Source organism: Peromyscus eremicus, chromosome 19, assembly GCF_949786415.1.
Source record: "Peromyscus eremicus chromosome 19, PerEre_H2_v1, whole genome shotgun sequence".
Taxonomy (NCBI): Eukaryota; Metazoa; Chordata; class Mammalia; order Rodentia; family Cricetidae; genus Peromyscus; species Peromyscus eremicus.
The window spans coordinates 22,547,647-22,567,813 of record NC_081435.1 but is presented as its reverse complement, the minus strand read 5'-3'; the positions used below and the strand labels follow the sequence as shown (position 1 = coordinate 22,567,813).

General features: G+C 40.3%; 1 pseudogene; it reads right to left on the bottom strand.

Moving 5' to 3' along the window:
- Positions 1–941: 941 nt before the first annotated feature.
- LOC131896130 (elongin-B-like) lies at positions 942–18,374 on the bottom strand (annotated as a pseudogene).
- Positions 18,375–20,167: the final 1,793 nt, after the last annotated feature.

Here is a 20,167-nt window from a genome sequence, read left to right as displayed (position 1 = left end):
ATAGTGGGCATTATATTACCAATGTTCCGACGACCAAGTCAAAGTGAGTCAGCTACTAGCAGGCATTCATTCACTAAATGGTTGTTAGGACAGATTGCAGGCTTGGAGCAGCAATCTCTTTAAAAATATCTTCCCTTTGCTGGGACTGCCTTTGTTACTGCTGGCTCACACTGGGGTGTAGGTAAGAATTATGTGACTGAGCAGAGACCTTAAGACTTGGCTCTGCATTATTGGCTTGGATCCTGGGACACCAATTAATATGGTGGGTTTGAGAGTAATCATCCCACAAAGACATTTGCAGCTCAGTGCCCAGAACCTTAACTATGCTATCTTACATGGCAAGAAGACACTTTACATGTAACTAAGCTGAGGAACTCAAGGTGGTCATCCTGGATGAGCCCAATGTGATCGCAGGGTCCCCAAGAGAAAGAAGATGCTATGCTGCTGATCTTGAAGATGGAGAAACTGCCATGAATCAGGGTACAGTTGACGTCCAGAAGCCGGAAAAGCTGAGAAAACAGCCTCCGTGGAAGGAATTAAAGCATACTTTCTTTCAGCATACTAAAAGAGATTTAAAAGTCCTTCTTGCCAGTACTGTACAGTGTGGTTTAAAGTCTCGTGACTTTGTGACGACAGCAACTGGAAACTAGTATGGTGGTGGAAATTCAAACTGTTCTTCTAAAGACTCAAGTTTGCCTCGGTCTCCTAGCTATAAAATGGAGATAATGAAGGCAACTGCCTTTGAGACGGTTATTTAGCTATGCTTGAGAATCAACAAATATTAATGTGTACTATGCGTTCTCGTCTAAGTTGACTTTTAAATGTAGACTATATCTTTATATATCTTGAGCCATTAGCTACTCCCAGAATTATTATTTTTTTTGACAGCCAAACGGTCTTTATTGAGAGAATGGGTCTCTAGTGGGGTGGAGCTGAGGCCCTCACTGCACAGCTTGTTCACTGGCACCGCCTCCAGGATCCGCTGGCCTCATCACATCTGGAAGCTCTGGAGGGCTGCAGAAGGGCTCACTGTGCAGGGCCTGGAAGGCATCATCGGCACCGAAGGCCAGGCCCACTGTGGCTGGGGCCTGTGGCCGTGCTGTCTGGCTAGTGAAGCCACACTCGCCCAGAGTTTTTCCATCATCAAGAACTGGTCACCCTTGTACAGCCGCTGCTCTTCTAGAGGCCGCTGGAGGATGCCTTGGACAATATGCTTTATCTGAAACACGGTACTGGACTCCCTGGCGTCCGTGAAGATCGTGGTCTTGTGGCGCCGGATCATGAGAAACACCTTCTCTGAAGGTTGTGAGTCCCACTTTGCAGAGCCAGCTCTGGTGATTTCCCTGAAGGCTTTACAGGAGCCAGGGCGGCGGTGTGTGTGTGTGTGTGTGTGTGTGTGTGTGTGTGTGTGTGTGTGTGTGTGTGTGTGTGTGTGTGTGATGAGCCATTCTTTCCTCAAAGGAAACACCTGTAATCTCAAGTGAAATGTGGTGACAGTGCACGTCTGGTCTCACTGGTGCCTCTGCTCTTCTCTGTCCCCCTGATGATGCTGAGACAGTGAGGTTCTGGTCAAATTCTAGTCTCTCATGCAAACGCAACAGTTGGGAAGATGAGGCTGGGTGGTCACCTCTGGTGCTGGCCTTTTTGATTGCAGATTCCAGATCCAGATGTCCAGACCCAGGCCCACTCAGGAATGTCACAGCTGTTGCTCACGATCCCTGCTGCACACCTCTAACTAAAGGGTCGATCTTGCTGCAGACTGTTACCTTACTCCCAGAGTTATTAAATTGTGTTTGTATATCAAAATACTTACTACTTCTAATGTATGAATATTTTATTAAACAAAAAATAAGTGACCGAATTTGATAATTAAAGGCACACATTCTCCAATTCAATCAAATCATACCATAAAATTTACCTCCTATACAAATTTAATTTGTGTAGAAATTAAATACTTTAGAAAATGAACTTAGGCTAGGGGCTGTGTACCTGAGTTCAAATCCTTATGACCCATGTACAAGGACAGATGTGGCCACAAGCACACCTATGACTCAAGAAGGGCAGAGACTGGAGGATCTCTGCAAATTAGTGGTTGCCAGCCTAGGTCGTGGTAAGAATTCCTATCTCAAGAGAATAAAGTAAAAAGTAGTAATAGGATACCCACACTCTCTTCTGGCCTCTATACATGTATATGGACACAAACACCTGCACACAAATGTGCATATACTGCTCATACACCTACATCTATGTATTTATAGATAGGTAGGTAGATAGATGGATGAATGGATAGATAGATAGATAGATAGATAGATAGATAGATAGATAGATAGATAGATAGATAGGCAGGTAAATGTGTAGTGAGGGAGAGAACGAGACAGACAGACAGACAGACAGACACACATAGAGATGGGGGAAGGAGAGAGAGACGGGTTGTAAACAGGATGTAGAGCAGAAATAAAAAGAATGATTCAGTGACTATGGAAAAAGTTTGTGAAGGGAAGTCTATCAGAGTAAGTCGAATTTCCTGACTACATAATTTGAATCTCCAAATGCAGGCCAAGTTTCCACCACCTTCTACTGTGCAGGAATGCAATGCAGAGCCAGCAAAGCCACTTCGGTACTTCCCCTAGGAATCAGAAGTCTTGAGTAGGTGATGGCCATGAGGCGGCTAGTCCGCCTCTGGATGCTGGTATCTCCATTGTATTGATTCTTGAGCATCCATCTGTAACTGATCTGCTCCCCTGTTGGTACAGTAACAACAGAAAATTGCAAACTGGACAAAATAGGAAAGAAGGTCAATGACCTTTCACGGAAGTGGCCTGAGATGTATGAACCAAAGATACTTACGTTGGTTAACTTTCTGGAGACAAAGCAATTCATTAGATTGCGTTATTTGTAAAAGTTTTAATTTTATAGAGGAATTTTAGAATCACAGGATTATACTTTCCCCATAGTTTTTTTTCCCCCAGAATGCCATACAGCTAGAATCAAACCTCAACAAAAGCATATTCAAAGTGGCTTCTTTCACTTGGCACTTTGTACGCTTCTCTATGTCTGTGCATGATTTGATAGCTCTTTTCCTTTCAGTGAGGAATACAATTCCATTGTTTGAGTTTGTTGTAGTGTACTTATTGGAACATCCTGGTTGCTGGCAAGTTTTTGCAGTTGTGAATAAAACTCCTACAAACAGCTTCATTCATAGTTGAACAAAATTATTCAAGTCTGAAAAATCTGGTTTTCAATTCTTTTGAATGAATAATGAGAAATGTAAGTGCTGAATAATATGGAATGATGTATTTAGTTTAATGAAAAAAACATCAAACTGTCTTCCAAAGGGAGTTACCATTCTGCAGTTTCACTAGCAATGAGTTCCTGCTCCTCTACAACCTTGTGGCTGTTTGATGATGTCAGTGTTTCTGATTCTGGATGTTCCAACCTTATTATTTTAAGTCACATTCCATTTTTATATTTAATTAATGAGTGGAAACAATGATAACACTGTATTACTTTTGTTTGCTAAAGATGTGTGGTGTAACGCTGGGTGTGGTGGTGCACACCTTTAATCCCAGCACTCTAGAGGCAGAGGCAGGTGGATCTCTGTGAGTTTGAAGCCAGCCTGGTCTACATAGTGAGTTATAGGTCTGCTAGGGCTACATAGTTAAGATGCAGTCTTAATGAGGAAAACAATGTACTGCATGCAGAAATTTTAGGGTTTTTGTTAGCGTGTATTCATTGTATAAAGTGATAGACGTCATAAGACATTTTATTCCAGCATGTGTGTTGACCACATTCATCACATTTCAGGATTTTTATAATAATTATTCACTTCAGCTTTTCCTGGTCTCTACTGAATGGAGACAAAGTATCTTCCCAGTACATGGGGAGGTTTGTTAAGATTAATTTCATGTTCAAACTTCTCTGAGCTATGATGTATCCATTTAGTTGGTGTCGCTGTGAGGGTGTGCATTGACTATAGACTATCCCAAGAAAATCCATCTCAGTAGAACAAAAAAGGTACAGAGAGAACTCTCCCCTCTCCTGGGAAAAGCCATCTCATCTAACCAAACATCAGGTCTTCTGTGTTCACACCAGTGCCCCCTCCCCCAGGTTCTCAGGTCTTCTGTGTTCATATCAGTGCTCCCCTCCCCCAGGTCCTCAGGTCTCTGTGTTCACACCAGTGCCCCCTCCCCCAGGTCCTCAGGTCTCTGTGTTCACACCAGTGCCCCCTCCCCCAGGTCCTCAGGTCTCTGTGTTCACACCAGTGCCCTCCTTCCCCAGGTTCTCAGGTCTTCTGTGTTCACACCAGTGCCCCCTCCCCCAGGTTCTCAGGTCTTCTGTGCTCACACCAGTGCCCCTCCCCCACGTTCTCATGTCTTCTGTGTTCACACCAGTGCCTCCTCTTCCAGGTTCTCATGTCTTCTGTGTTCACACCCAGTGCCCCCTCCCCCATATTCTCAGGTGTTCTGTGTTCACATCAGTGCCCCCTCCCCCATATTCTCAGGTCTTCTGTGTTCACACCAGTGCCCCTCCCCCAGGTTCTCAGGTGTTCTGTGTTCACACCAGTGCCCCTCCCCCAGGTTCTCAGGTGTTCTGTGTTCACACCATTGCCCCTCCCCCAGGTTCTCAGGTGTTCTGTGTTCACACCAGTGCCCCTCCCCCACATTCTCATGTCTTCTGTGTTCACACCAGTGCCCCTCTCCCAGGTTCTCAGGTGTTCTGTGTTCACACCAGTGCCCCCTCCCCCACGTTCTCAGGTGTTCTGTGTTCACACCAGTGCCCCTCCCCCACATTCTCATGTCTTCTGTGTTCACACCAGTGCCCCTCTCCCAGGTTCTCAGGTGTTATGTGTTCACACCAGTGCCCCCTCCCCCAGGTCCTCAGGTGTTATGTGCTCACACCAGTGCCTCTATGCTCACACCAGTGCCTCCCTCCCCCAGGTCCTCAGGTCTTCATTCTCCGACTGAATTCTGTCTTGAGTTTTCATGATATGTCAGTTTGTAGGTGGTATTCTGTGGGTTTTTCTCAGCCTCTGTAATCACACAAACCAATTTCCATAATAAATCTCCATTACACATCTTTCTATAACTAATCTTGTTCCTCTGGAGCATCCTGACTAATCTCTGAAGCCTGACATTTCATAAGGGGCAATACAATGAAAAATGTCCATGTTTCATCTGAATTCATAGCACCCAGTGTGCAGGGCAGCTCTGTTGTTTGATGTGCTTGGTTATAATTTTCAACTAGTAACCATGCTTTCCTTCCCTTTCGAAGGCCCATTTGTATTCCCTAATCCAGTCTGACTTTGAAGTCTGGAAAGCAAGAAATAAAAAAGAGCCCCAAATAAAAAGGAACATCAGAAAAGAATTTTCCCATTTTAATGTGGCTCCACATGTGCCCCTCAGTTCTCAGCCATGTCATAAATGGAACACACGCGACTAACTTGTGGCTGAATTACAAGCAGGATGGGTTTTGTATGCTTGTTTTATTAATCCAATTTCTTCCTCTTCATTGAAAAACCAAAATACAAACAAAAAAACTTTTCTTTTTCTCCCTTTTCTTAATTTTGAATGCTGGAAGATTACCAGTTCCCCTATGGATCCGTCACAACTGCTTATGTTCCTTTCCAGAGTACAGTAGATACTATTTCTATAAGCAGTGTGTGTTGTGTGGAAAACTGAACTTAGCTGTTGCTGTGCACCCGACTTTCAGCTATCCAATCTTTTCTTTACCATTTTAAGGCAGTCATAATGCATGTATTGAATTTCTCAAAAATAAGTATGCAGTTTAGTTGATTTTTTGAAATATGATTTGCTTTGTTATATAAGGATATTTAGAGTATTCTATCAGACTATAAATAAAATGATACAAATTTAAAATAAAAATTTCACAAGGAAAATAAAGCAAGGTGACTGGTCACTGTTCTCCCGTATAGGTTAGTAGGCCTTGTACTATTAGCTCTGTGGTAGAATTTCCTGTTATCAACAATACGTTTACATAATGTAAGGCATAACAATGCATTTCTTCAAGATAAATAAGCATATAATAATTTCTTAATGCCAAAGCTTAAAGCAAATCACGTGGATGAGAAGGGCTTTGTTAATAGTTTATAGTTACAAAATATTGACTTTGTTCTTGGCATTTTCTAACAGCTTTTCTCATTCAGTTGTTCTAATAATCATTTGAAGTAGAAACTGTTTTATCAACAAACATGTTAAAAGCTAGTAGATGCAGTCCTGTCAAACATGGTAGAGTGGGAGAATACAGGAGCGGCACAGCTTGGCCATGCTTAGGCTGTCTCAAGGAACACACAGCAGTTCTTAAATGTTAAAGTCAAAATGTCATCCTCCTCCTCTCAAAAGTGGAATCAAAGGAGTTGAACTCAAACAAGCAGAGCTGAATGGTGCTTTCTAGGGACAGAGAAAAGAAGTGGAAGGGTAGGAAGATGCTGTGGGATGATCCTTTTGTATGCTGTGACTATGTATTACTCTCATTGGTTAATAATAAAGCTGTTTGGCCTATAGCAAGGCAGGATAAAGTTAGGCAGGACAATCCAACTGGGACTGGCATGAAGAAGGGTGCAGTTGGGAATGAGCCTTCCAAGAAGCAAGATGCCAGAGGACTGGTAAAACCACAGGTCATGTGGCAATACACAGATGAACAGAAATGAGCTAATTTAAAAGTAAGAGGTAGTTAAAAATAAGCCTGAGCTATTGGCTGAGCATTTTGTAATTAATATAGGCATTTGTGTGTTTATTTGGGAGCGGGCGGTTGGGACAGAAAAACTCTGCCTCTATTTAGAGGAAGACACTGGTCACAGCACTTAACATTTCAATTTGAGAAGAGGAACGTTTCAAAATGCCTGATGATCATCGTGCATAACAACGTATTATGTGTTTGACAATTGCTATCAGAATAGAATTTAAACATTCCTACCTGGAACTGGTAGTCTATGGCTAGGATGTGTTGCCACGCTTTGTCCATCCATTCTACAATGTGCAAATGTATCAAAACACCACACTGCACATCATAAATATACAGGTGAGGAGTTCAACTTGTCAATTAAGAACAGATCATGCCATAAAACACTGCACTCCTTTGCTTTAACAATCTATCTTGAATAACTTACTTGACTGAAGAATTAGATGTTCATTTCAATGGCTGCCTCATGTTTCAGTGTATGGCTCTATTTTATTACTTTTCTATATTATACTCTTAATTTGTTTCTAGCCTCTTACGATTTAAACACTGCTCAGATAAACATTCTTGGACAAAAATCAATATTTTTTGTGATTGTCTACTTAAAACAAACACCTAGCAGTGGAATTATAGTATAAAAATCAGTGCGAAACTGTTGGCTTAGTTCATTTTCCCAAGTATTGATTGGAATACAGTTGAGCTACCTATGTACCGTGTTTAGTAAAGCACAATAGCTCAGGCAGAATTGGCCCAGTTGCTCATCATATGCTGAATGAATAAAGAAACTGTGACACATGCAGACAATAGAGTATTGTTTAGTCATTAAGAATAATGAAATAGTGTCATTTGCTGAAAAATGGATAGAAGTTGGAGATCACCATGTTAAGTGAAATAAGCCAGATTCAGGAAGTCATTTCATGTTTATTCTCAGATGTTGAATCTAAGATGTTGAACGAAAGACATAGAAGTAGAAAGAGTAAGTATAATCAAAGTTCCTATATGTGAAAGTACCATAGTGAAACTCATTATCTTTTTATAACTACTATACATTATTTTTAATTAATGTAAATGTTTAAGGCCTAGGCTTAAAAATTAATAATATAAAAATTCCTCCAGAAGGACCAGAGATACCATGTGACCAGGCCTCCTGCTCTGGTAGGAACAAAGAACAAAGCATCACTAGGCCTCCAGCTCCACCTGGAACATGGGATCACGATGGGCCCAGGCCTCCAGCTTGGAAGGTACAAGAGAACACCATGAGCGACCAAATTTCCAGTCCTAGAGGCTTTAGAGGTCAGTACGCAGGGCCAGAGTCTCAGCTCCATAGGGCCCAGAGTACTCTGCAAGACTGGGACTTTGTTTCTAGTGGTCTCAACCGTCAGTATTGGGTGGGGTTTTGCTTTCTGAGGTTCTAGTCATCACTCCAGGACCAGAAGTCTGCGTCTTAGGGTCCTAGAGGTTGTTTTGGATCAGCCACTCTACTCATGGTCTCCATCTCAGACATAGATCTCAGTGGGTTGGCTGTTGGACTCCTGCCCATAGTGGATCCACATAATCCAAAGAGTGAGCAGGGTTTTGAGTTCATCTGGTCACCTCAGTGTTCAGCTCCACTTTTGGTCATGTCAGAACATAGCCATGATGGAATCACCTCGGCAACTCCATTTGACACTCAACACCAGATTTCCTCAGTCACTGTATCAGAACTTCATGCAGACACCCCTCTAGAAAGAATCACAGAAAATAAAGCTTCTGAATAGTCTGAAAGGGGGCTAGGGGAGCTAAAATTGAAAGAAACTCACTCCAACAGATGAGCAAAACATGACAAACACAAAGAATATGACACCATGATCATGTCTTATCGCCATTGAACCATTTCCCATACAATGGAATCTAAAAGTCTTAAAGAGCTAGCCAAATGTCTGAGAAAGGATTCAGAGTGTTGCTCCTTAAAAGAATTAATGATTATATAGAAAAATAAAATAAAAAAAACAGACACATGGATTAAGGAAATCTACCCAAGACCTGGAGAAGACAGGTACCAAAGTGAATAAAACAATTAGTAAGTTGGAGGAGAAAGTTCAAAGTAAAGAAGAAACAATAAGGAAATTGAAACATTGAAAAAGAACCAAACGGAAATACTGGAAATGAAGAACACAATTAATCAAATAAAAAAGGCACCAGAAAGCACCATTAACAGAAGTCCACGTAGAAGATCAGTTTCAGGGACGGCGGACAAAGTAGAGACAGATACATACAGAGAAAAAAATTAAAGAGCATAAATGATATTTCTTAAAAATTTGAAATACATTCAGGAGGCCAAACCTGAGAGTCCATAGTGTGTAAGAAAAGGCAGAGATCAGATCAAATGCAATAGACACATTTTTTACAAAAAAATTGTTGCTAAAAATTTCCCAAACTCAGAGAACAAAGTAAACATGCCTAGAGAAGACACTCTCCACCACACCTTATATTCAGGTGTCAGAAGTACAAAGTAAAGAAACAATACTAAAGGCAGCATGAGAAAAACATCAACTCACAGACTTTCACAATCAACTATAAAAGCTAAAAGTGTATGGAATGAAATATTTGGAAAATAACCCATCAAACAAATGGAAACTTTAAGCAAGTAGGCACATCTATTCTTCTATCTGATACTGTAGTCTTCAAACCAAACTAATTAGAAGAGATAAAAGGTGTACTGCATGTTAATAAAAGGGAAAAGTCACCAAGGAGGTGTAACAATTGTGAACATTCAGGCAGCAAATGTTATAGCCGATAATTTCATAAAAACAAACACAAAAAGATCATATAGGTTCTGATACTATCAAATCCATTCTATAAAGCCAATAGATGTCAAAACCAGATAAAAACACAGCAAAGAGAAAGAGAGAAAGACAGACAGACAGACAGACAGCAAGAGATATATACACAGAGAGAGAGGGAAAACTAAAGTAAATTTCTTTGATGGGCATAGATGCAAAAATTCTCAACAAAACACTTACAAACCAAATTCAGGAGCATAAGAAGATCACACATTATGATCAAGTATGCTTCATCTTAGAGATGCAAAGTTTGTTCGACATATGCAAATCAATAAATGTAATACACCATATAAACAAATACAAGGATAGAAACCACACAATCATTTCAATTAGTGCTAAAAAGACATTTGATAGTTCAACATGCTTTCATCATAGACCTTAGGAATAGATGAAGCACACTTCAAAATAATAAAGGCTGTATGTGACAAACCTATATAGCCAACATTATACTAAATGGAGGTGATTTAAGAGTATTTCCTATAAAGTCAGGAATGAGATTCAGATGCCAAATCTCCCCTCTTTTATTCAATATAGTGCTGGGAGTCTTGACTACAGCAATTAGACAAGAGAGAGACATAAAAGGGTTTAAAATAACAAAGAAAAAGTCAAACTATCCCTATTTGATGATGATGATGATGATGATGACGACAATGTGAGTTTCTACTTAAAAGACCTCTGGAATCTACTAGAAAATGTTAGCCTAGTAAAGACAATTGCAGGATACAAAATCAATTAAAAAAATCCCAGTAACTTTCACATATCAACAATGTACTCTCAGAGAAAAATAAATCCCATTAATAATAGTTTCAAAAAGTTAAGGACATGGGAATAATCCAACCAAAGAAGAGAAAGAGCTCCTCAACTGAAACTTCAAGACAGCAAGGAAGCAAACCGAAGAAGACAAGCAAACAGAAGATAGAATTAGTATTGTAAAAACGGCAAGGGCTATGCTACCAAAATTAACCTTCAAATTTAATGTAGACTAAATTTCTATCAAAAATCAGATGCAAATTTTGAGATACATTATCTATATAATATATATATCTACATTATATATAGATATAATAGCTCAAGAATTTATATAGAATCACAAATAACCACAAACATCTTAAGCATTTCTAAGGCTAAAGGAAAAGGCCAGAGAGTCCCAACCTCAGATCACACTACAAAGGCCTGACACTGGACTAGAACAGGACAGGCAGACCAATGGGACAGACTGGAGGACCCAGAAATAAAGCAATGAAACTATGGCCACCTATGTTTTTTTATATAAAGAAGGCAAAACCATGCTGTTGGAAAAAAGCCTATTCTATAAATATAAAAAAAAATGTACAAAAATCAACTCAAAGCAGATCAAAGACCCCATTTAAAATCTGAGCTTTGGGAACTGCTAGAGGGAGGCTAGCAATGCTTTTCAAGATATCAACATGGGTAAGGACTTTGAGTGGCACAGGAACCAGCCCTATGCATCCCAGAATGAGACTACACAAAACCTCTGCAGAGTAAAAGAAACTCAGCAGAGCAGACAGACAGTCCACAGAGAGGGAGAAGATGTTTACCTGCTAAGCTTCAGACAGGGAACTAATATCTAGAGTTTACAAAGAACTGCAGAAATTAAATACCAAGGAAATAAAACTGTCAGTCAACAAATGGGCTAATAAAATGGACAGTTTTCAAAAGAAGAAACACAAATGGTCGATCACTATTTTAAAAAGTTTTCAACATAACTAGTCATCAGAGAAATGCAAATTAAAACTACTTTGAGATACCACCTCACTCCAGTCAGAATTAGTATCATCAACAAACCTGACAACAAATGTTGGAGAGGATGTGGGGACAGAGGAGCCCTTATTCACTGCTGGTGGGAGTGCAAATTAATACAGCCATATGGAAATCAGTTTGGAGGTTTCTCAAAAAAATTAAAAATAGCATTACCATATGACCCTGCTATTCCACGCCTGGCCATATACGCAAAGTATCCTATATCCTTCCATAGATATTTACATATCCACGTTTATTGCTGCTTTATTTGCAATAGCACAGAACTGAAATTAACTTGGATGTCTATTAACAGATAAATGGAAAACAAAATGTGGTACATACAGAAAATGCAGTATTCAACTGTAAAGAAAAACAAATTATGAATTTTCAGGGAAATGGATGGATTTAGAATGCATGACTAAGCTAGGTCACCCAAATCCAGAAAGAAAAAAATTTTGCCCTCATATATGGATCTCATCCTGTAATGTATACATTTTTATATTTAAATAGCTGTTAGTATTGGCATGCTTTATTTAGAAAGGAGACCAAGAAAGGACAATATTAAGTGATGAGAAAGTACAGAATGCAGGCAAGGGACATGGGTCATGAAAGAGGATGTAAAGCTAATTGTTTTTCCATTTTCAACTCTATCATGGTTCTGGGTGTGGGGCACAAATAAGTTCATAAAAGTGCACTAATAGTGAAGTGTAAAACACCACGTGAAGCTCCATGGCTTCAGAAAACTGCAGAAGCTCACTGAGCTACGTAGAGTTTGGAACTGGGCATGTGTTTGCCTGAGAGGCTTCCTAAGGCTAGCTGTGTAGTATCTTTGTAAGGGAAGCTGCAAACTCTCTCCATGTGTCGATTACTTGTATGTGGGGGACCTGCCCCCACTTTTCCCACCAGGGTACTCTTGAGCAGGGAGAAGTGAGAAATATTTAGATAGAAATATTAGGAGAAAGAGACAGAAACACAGGACAGCCTTGGGAGGGCCTGGGTCAAAACCCACCAGTCCTTTCTGTCTCTTCTAAAGGGTTACTTATAGAAATGCCAAGGGGTGGAGCAAAAGACCTCTCCCTAGCACAGCCAAGTGCAGACCCTTCTGAACACCTGGTGACCATGCATGTGGTTCAGTCCATCCCCTTATGCAGCCCTGCTATGCAAAGCAAGCTCAGCTCTCACTAGGAAACCTCTGTGGACCCCAACACTTGTAATTCTGACTTTGTGAATTATTTATGCTCTTTGATCCTTTAGTATCTATTAGTAACAGTTCTTTGTAGATGACTTACACTATTCAACAGCTGTCATATGCTGCACTTTCACAGTTAACATGTCACTTGCTTTCCATTTTGCTCGTTTTCCTCTACATGGAATTTATTTTGTTTGTAGGTATTAAACCCATCAACCCTGACATTCATGTTTTATGGTGTTTCATACCATTGCTGTAAGCCTATTGAATAACCAATAAAATAAGCTGCCAATAATCTTACATTATTAAGAGTCCTCTCAAGGTGAGAAAGGAAATATGAACCACACTACAGCACGCTAGGAAGCTGTAGTCTTCTTTGCAGGCTAGACACATGTCAGAGAAAGTACAGACTGTTTTTCAGTGAATTAACAGTTTATAATGGTGTGTCCCAGCCTGTAACCCCCAAAATTTCCTTTAAAACATGGGCTTAGAAGTGCAAACCAGGAAATTTTCAAAGCAAAATTTATTTATAAAATATACAAGTACAAGTAAATTTTAAAATAATTTCTATCTTGGAATTCTAGAAGTTCACATTTGTAGAACCTCCATTCTCAATATAAATCTACTGAAAGTAAGATGTGAAAATGGAAAATTCACCATGATTGGATGTGACCACTTGATTGCAGGCAATTCTTTTCCATAACATGTTCAATGGCATTTTTTCCTGATATTTGTCTAGAGAAAACAAAATAAAGTCCATCAGTCAGACTCCTCCATATACATAAAAACCAGTGACGGAAGGAAAGGAGAGAGGGACAGAGTAAGGGGGTGGAGAAGAGAAAAGGAATTGGCCGTTAAAGAGGCTAGCGAGGCCAAAGTCAGCAGAGGAAGCGTTCCACTGGCTTGTGAAGGCTGGAGTTCACTGTAGGGTCAGGAAGATGCGGTGGTCGAGCTTGCCACACAGGAAGAGCTGATGCTTCAGTTAGAATGGCACTGGGCAGAGGAGTTTTCTCTTACTCATGGAGGTGTCAGAGTTTGGTATAGTCAAGCTTTCAACTATGAAGAGGCCATTCTAGGGAGGGTGTTATGCTGTAGTTGGTCTGCTCACTTAAAGGGGAATCTCATCCAAACAGACACTAACAGAAACATTCAGAATAATGTTTGACAAATATTTGGATAGCCTTTGACCCAGTTGAGTTAACACATAAATTTAACCATCACAGTGTGTTTTACTCTGAAAAAAAATTATGTAGCTGTCTTATCCTTCAAGAGCCAAATAAAATCCATCCAAATTCCATCCTATGTGACTAGACAACTGGCTTTCTCTCCAGTCTTTCCAGGAATTCTGAGTGTCTGAGACTGATGAACATTCTTCCAGTTTGATGTTAAGCTCTGGCTTGAATTATCTTTCTAAAGGATGGCTCATTGTCCCACGTGTGTTTTGTCTTTTCTTCACACTGTGCCCACAAAGGCTCAACTCAGCTTCTTCCCCTGGTTTCTGCATGAGACAGGGCCAATCCTGCAGCCATCAAAGTTTGAAAACAGGACAGACCTCTCTGAGATCAACCCAAGTCTCTCGTTGCAGAAGACCACAAGCTGAATGGACATCTGTGACAGATCTTTTAGGGAAAAGTAGACAATGTGGCATGAAATCTCTTTCTCACCCTTGAGGACCAATGAAGACAATGACCTCTTCAGGACCAATGAAGACATAATGACCTCTTCATCCTTCTGTCTGGTGCTTGTTCTTGTCATCTCTGTGCATGCCTTCTTCCTCTGTCTGTCTCTTCCCTTCTCACAGCACAGGAGGGTGAACTACAAGGCCTTAGGAAGGCCTGGCAGAGCCTTGCCCCTCTTTCCTGTCCCGGCATTCCTTTCCCCTCTCTTCTGTCCTGGCATCCCCTCCTCCATCGCTCCTTTCACCCCATGCTTCTCCAATTTAATAAACACGTAAATAAAATACAACTTTTCATCCCCGATCTTTTTCCTTCCATTATTCATCACTCCCTCAGGCACTGATACATAGATGATAAAGATATAAATTCTGAATCTGCCCCAACATGCAGATATTTTTACCTACATTTGCTTCTGAAACTTAGAGTAAAAATACATATGAGACTGAGCTCAGCATCTCTATGTTTACAAAAGCTATACTTTTCAATAAAAAAAATCATGGAGGAAATTTTGTTTCAAAGATTCTATACTAAGGGAGGAAATTTAGCAGGGATTTTGGTGATGGGTTTGGAACACTTCCTCTTTTTGTGAAAATATGGGTTACACATTCTGGATTGAAAGTCTTCTACATGCCTAATTCTTCTTTTTCCTATTTTTTGAGATGGGGTCTTGCTATGTTTGCCAGAGGGCCCTAAGCATCTGGGTACAAGTGATCCCCCTGCTTGAGCCTCCGGAATAGTTGGGAACACAGTCGTGTACTACCATGCCCTCCTATACACACTCGTGTTTCAGCACATACTTGCGTGCTTGACAAATTTCCTGTCCATCCCTTCCACTATAAGAAGCAGAAGACTTCTTCCAATGGTACAAAGAATCCACAGAAAGCAGGTACTGGAGCTGGCAGTGTGCTTAAAACTGAAGACTGTTTCTCCCTCTAGATCCAAAGTAATGTAAGGTTGTCCATCCTTACTATTTCCATAGAACAGAGTTCTGGCTGTCTTATCCATTGACTTAAGGGATAAAAAAGAAGTAAAATTCATAAAGACATAAAGACCAAAACAAAATATTTTGAAATATTCCTGTTTAAAGACTTAGTTGTTCTAGAAAATTAAGAAATCTAAAAATTATTACAACTAGAAGTAGAAAGTTCAACTCATTTTGGTCTCAGGATACAGAAGTCAATGGCATATTTCTAAAGATTGCTAAAAATTCCAAAGTAAGAAAACACAGCATCTGGGAGAAAAATGGAGATTTGAACAGACTTCACAAACAATGATAAATGGACAGCTAGTGACCACCAGTGTCATCAAGGGGCAAATCCAGCAAACTGACTACAGATCGATTACATTGACTAAAGTGTTGAAAGTTCTGATGATTCCAGGTGTCAGCGAGCAGGTGGAGCAAGGACACTCTTCACTACTTCCAGCATTTTCTTAGAATTAACCATATGTCTGCACCGTATGACCCTTCTATTGCTTACTACTTACCCAAGAGGAACAAAAGCATATGTCCTCCCAGAGACTTACACACAAAGATTTACAGCAACTTTTTCTGTAGTACATCCAAATTAGAAGTGATCCTAGTACCTACGTGGTGTTTTGAATGAGAATGTCCCCCATAGACTCACACATTTGAGCACTTTGTCCCTGGTTAGTAGCACTGTTTGGGGAGGTGGAACTTGGCCAGAGGAAGTAAGTCACCGGTGGTAGGCGTTGGGAGTCTGTAGCCTCATCACACTTCCAGTTTGCTCTCCCTGCTCTGTGTTCACAGTTGAGAATGTGACCTCTCAGCTTCCTGCTGTAGCCACCTGCTGCCAGCCTTCCCTCTCCGCTACAAACTGTCACCTTTTAACCGTAAGCCAAATGAACTCATCCATGAATTGATTTTGGTTGTGGTGTTTTATCACAGCAATGAAAGAAAACTAACCTATCATAAATAAATTAATAAATCAGTCATATTTTTGTTCACACAATGGACTATTACTCACGACCACATGGAAAGACCCATTAGAGTAAGAGACAAAGCAAATGAATAAAAGAAGATGGGTAGAACACGTTCTTTAGTTAAATTATCACACCCAAATGAAATTCCTAAAAAATGAAAAACTGTCTGGCACAGCAGAAAGGAGATAACGGATGGAAATACAGGCATGGCAGCTTCAAGAGGGTCATGGAAAGCATGGAGGGGTGATGAGATATGTGTGATCTTGATTCTGGTAATGACTTTACTATATATATTATATATATAAGCACATAATTATATATTTAAAAGGATGATTTTATATATTTATACATACAATATATATTGTGTCTGTTTTATTATATATAGTATACAAACACATAATTATATATTTAAAAGGATGATTTTATTTATTTATATATACTATATATTGTGTCTATTTCATTATATATGTCAAAGTTGATCAGATTGCAGACTTTAAACACATGCAATTTGTTGTATTTTGCCATAATAGAGCTGAAAAAAAAATCAAATATAAATTGGCTGGTGACCAGTTTCCACCTTTATTTTGCGTCATGAATTTCAAAGTCAACTTGTTCAGCTCTGAGAAATCTGCTGGAGTCTGCATACAGGGAGGCATCGCTTAGGAGCGAATATTTCCACTCTCAACTGATAACCTTAGCAACTCATTCTGCTGCATTCCCTGGAAATGAAGTTAAGGCCAAAAATGCCAACTTGAACTCCTGAGCTAGATAATTTCCCAGTGCACATTTTCTCTGCACGTAGTTGATAAATACGAGGTAATACTGGGGAGACTTTCAGAGTTTTCCGTCATTTAAAGTCTCCGACTGGAAAGCAGCAGACCAGGACTTTACACAGGGTACCTGACTTGCTTCTGTTCCCCGTTCCACTTCTCACAGGGACATTTTAAGAGGACGCAATGGGCCATGCTCTGTAGTTACAAGCCTATTGAGCATGTCCCCTATAGCATGAAGGTTGTTTCCTGTTGATAGCGGGGAACAATGAGTCCTTAGTACTATGAGTTCGCTAAGAGCCTGGGAAAAAAAGCCTATTAAAAATACAATGCATTTCTTTGTCGTGCGATAGTCACTTACTTGAATTTTCCATCTATTGTGTTTTGGTGGAAAATCTCTGGCTTTTGTAGTTTACTCATCAAAATGTTAGTTTTAGAATTAATTTGGAACGATCAGATGCCCGGGAAATCTATTTTCATCTCCACTTTACAGAGAAGTCAAACATTTCGTGTGGTTAAGTACAAATAAACTCAAAATCTAAAAATGTAAGCGTCTCATGTGAAACACAGAAATCCCAACTATGACTGCTTCAAGGTTGGCAAAGGCTGTGATCACATCACTGAGGTTTGCCATGTCGACTCCAGCACACGCTGGGATGAGTCGGGGACTTTACAGGTCACCTCACAAATGGCTGTCAGGTGAGGACATGTCCCAACATCCCAGGCACACCGATACGCTGGCAACTCCACATGCTACAGAACCTTTTCTGTTCTCCATGTGGACGTTCCAGAACCCTTAGCCATGGACCTAAGAGTGTGCACATCAATGGTGTTACGGTAGTTACAGCCCACTTCGAGGCCATCACTTAGTCTGAGTACAATGCTCACATTATTAGCAACAGGTGACAGTTACGTAATGCTTGTTTTTGCCAGGTTTGCCGTTAAACTCTTTAGATGTATTTTCTGTCAAAACTTACAATAATTGGCCTTACTTTACAAATGAAGGAACTGAAGGGAAAAAAATCAGATTAGATATGCAGTCAGTGAATCATTCAGTGGGCTCTAGAAGAATTAGTTCCTTACTGACTTAAGACTCTTAAGGAGATCTCTCCTTCAGTTTCTATTTTCCTTCCTAATTTGTGTTTTTAATAATAGTGTCTATTGGTGTATATTCAGGCTATGTAATGGTGAGTTTCATACAGGCATTTTCATAAAGTTATTTTGTATTTTGACCATATATGCCCCTTCCCCAACTTTTTTTCCTCCTCTCTCCTCCTTCTATCCTACCTCAGACCCCAGATAGTCTCACTTCCATGTTTATGTCATATAAGCACATCTGCATATATATGATTTTTGTGTTCATGAAATCTAGGGTTCACAACTGAAAATAAACATAATATTTACCTTTCTGAGTCTGACTCATTTCATGTAGTATGATCTCCAGGACAATCCAGCTTCCTGCAATGACATGATCTTGTTCTTCATGGCTGAACAGAACTTCATTGTGTGTAGAGAGCATCTTACCTTTATACATTCATCTGCTGACAGATACCTAGGCTGAGGCTTCTCTGCAGAGCAACAGACACACGTGAAATGTCTCTGTGGTATGTGGACTTAGAATCTTTCTAAGTATATGCCACAAGTGTGTAACTGAGTCCTGTGATAGACAATTCTACCTTTAGTACTTTGAAGAACCTCCATATTGATTGCTTCCTTTCCTGTGAAGAAGCTTTTAATTTCGTGTAATGCCATTTGTCAATTCTTGGTTTGTTTTGTGAGTGATCAGAGACCTTTGCTGGAAGTCACTGCCTGTGCCTGAGCTTTCAAGTATGCACTTAATGTTTCAGAGTTTCTGGCCTTACATTAAGTCTTTGATCCATTTTGGTTGGTTTCTGCACAGGGTGAGAAATACGTGTCTAGTTTCATTATTCTACCCTCCCCCATTTTCTTTTCTTAGAGATGATCTAATCCAGCCCCCCTTTCCCCTGCCCTGAGAGTCTTTATCTTTCAGGGAACACAAGTCTTGAAGTACAAAGAATTGAGCTGGAGATCTAACAAATGCCATGAAAGCAGATACCATCTGACTTGTAAAACCTCAAATAGAGCTGCTCAAAAATTCAGCACCGACTCTCTCTGCCTCTGCCTGTCTATCTCTCTGTCTCTCTCTGTGTGTGTGTCTGTCTTTCTGGGGGTCCTGAGAATAGGCCATATTATCTTTTGCTGCACAATTAATTATACAAAAAAAATGTAGCAACTTAAAGCAAGGGTAATTATTTACTATTTCCCATGGCTCTGTCTTTCAAGTCAGGAATCCAGGTGTGCATAGAGATACCTGTGCTGTGTAGGGTATGGATTCTCAGCTGGAAAGTGCTATGACAAGGAGCCCGAACCACAGCAGCTGTGGTTACCTGTATTCCTAGCAGGTGATGCTGACTGGGTGCTCAGCTGGTCCTATTGGCTAGACAACATCCACCCATCCACATGCCTTTCCACATTGCATAGGCTTCCTGTCTTCACTGTGTGGTACTGTCTCACCTGCAGGCACCTCAAGAGGAAGCTGGAACCACAGGGAAACCATGCTGCCTTTCCTCCCAGTCCCCAAAGTCACACAGCCTTGCTTTTACCTTAGTCTGTCACTTGTGGCGCTTATGAAATCTGCCATTTCAATTAGAAAGACCATAGATTCTACCATTTCCTTCTCTGGTTTTATGGCATTGACTTATTTTGTATGTTTGTGCACACACGTGTGTCATGGCAAGCGTGTGGAAGTCAGGATAACTTGTTGGAGTTGGTTCTTTCCTTCCATCGTGTGGGTCCCAGGGATTGAATTCAGGGTGGCAGGCCCCTTTAATGCTGACTCATCTTGCTCCTTCATATTCTTATTTATTCTTTGAAATTTTCAATCTTGCAAACTTTTGTACTTTACATATTCAATAGAACTATTGAATTTAAAAATTTCAATCAACTATTTGATTATTTTCTTTCCCTATTACCTCCTCCTATTCCTCTACTACTTCCTCTGGATCCTTTCTTCTTTTTAGTTTTATTTAGGTTTTTTTTTTATATTATTTTTTAGGTGGCCTGCTGAATTTAATTAGGGTTGCTTGCGTGAGTGTGGATGTTGTTTCTTGGAACACAGGCGACTTACCAGTTGCTACACCACTGAAGAAAAATGGCTCCACCTCCTCTAGCAGCCCTTAAATGCCAATAGCTCCTCGGCTGGGGGTGACTTATGTGCATGCCCCTCTAGTGCATACTGGGATGTCGATGGGCTCCATCTCGTGCAGACAACCACAGCGTCTATGTGTTCAT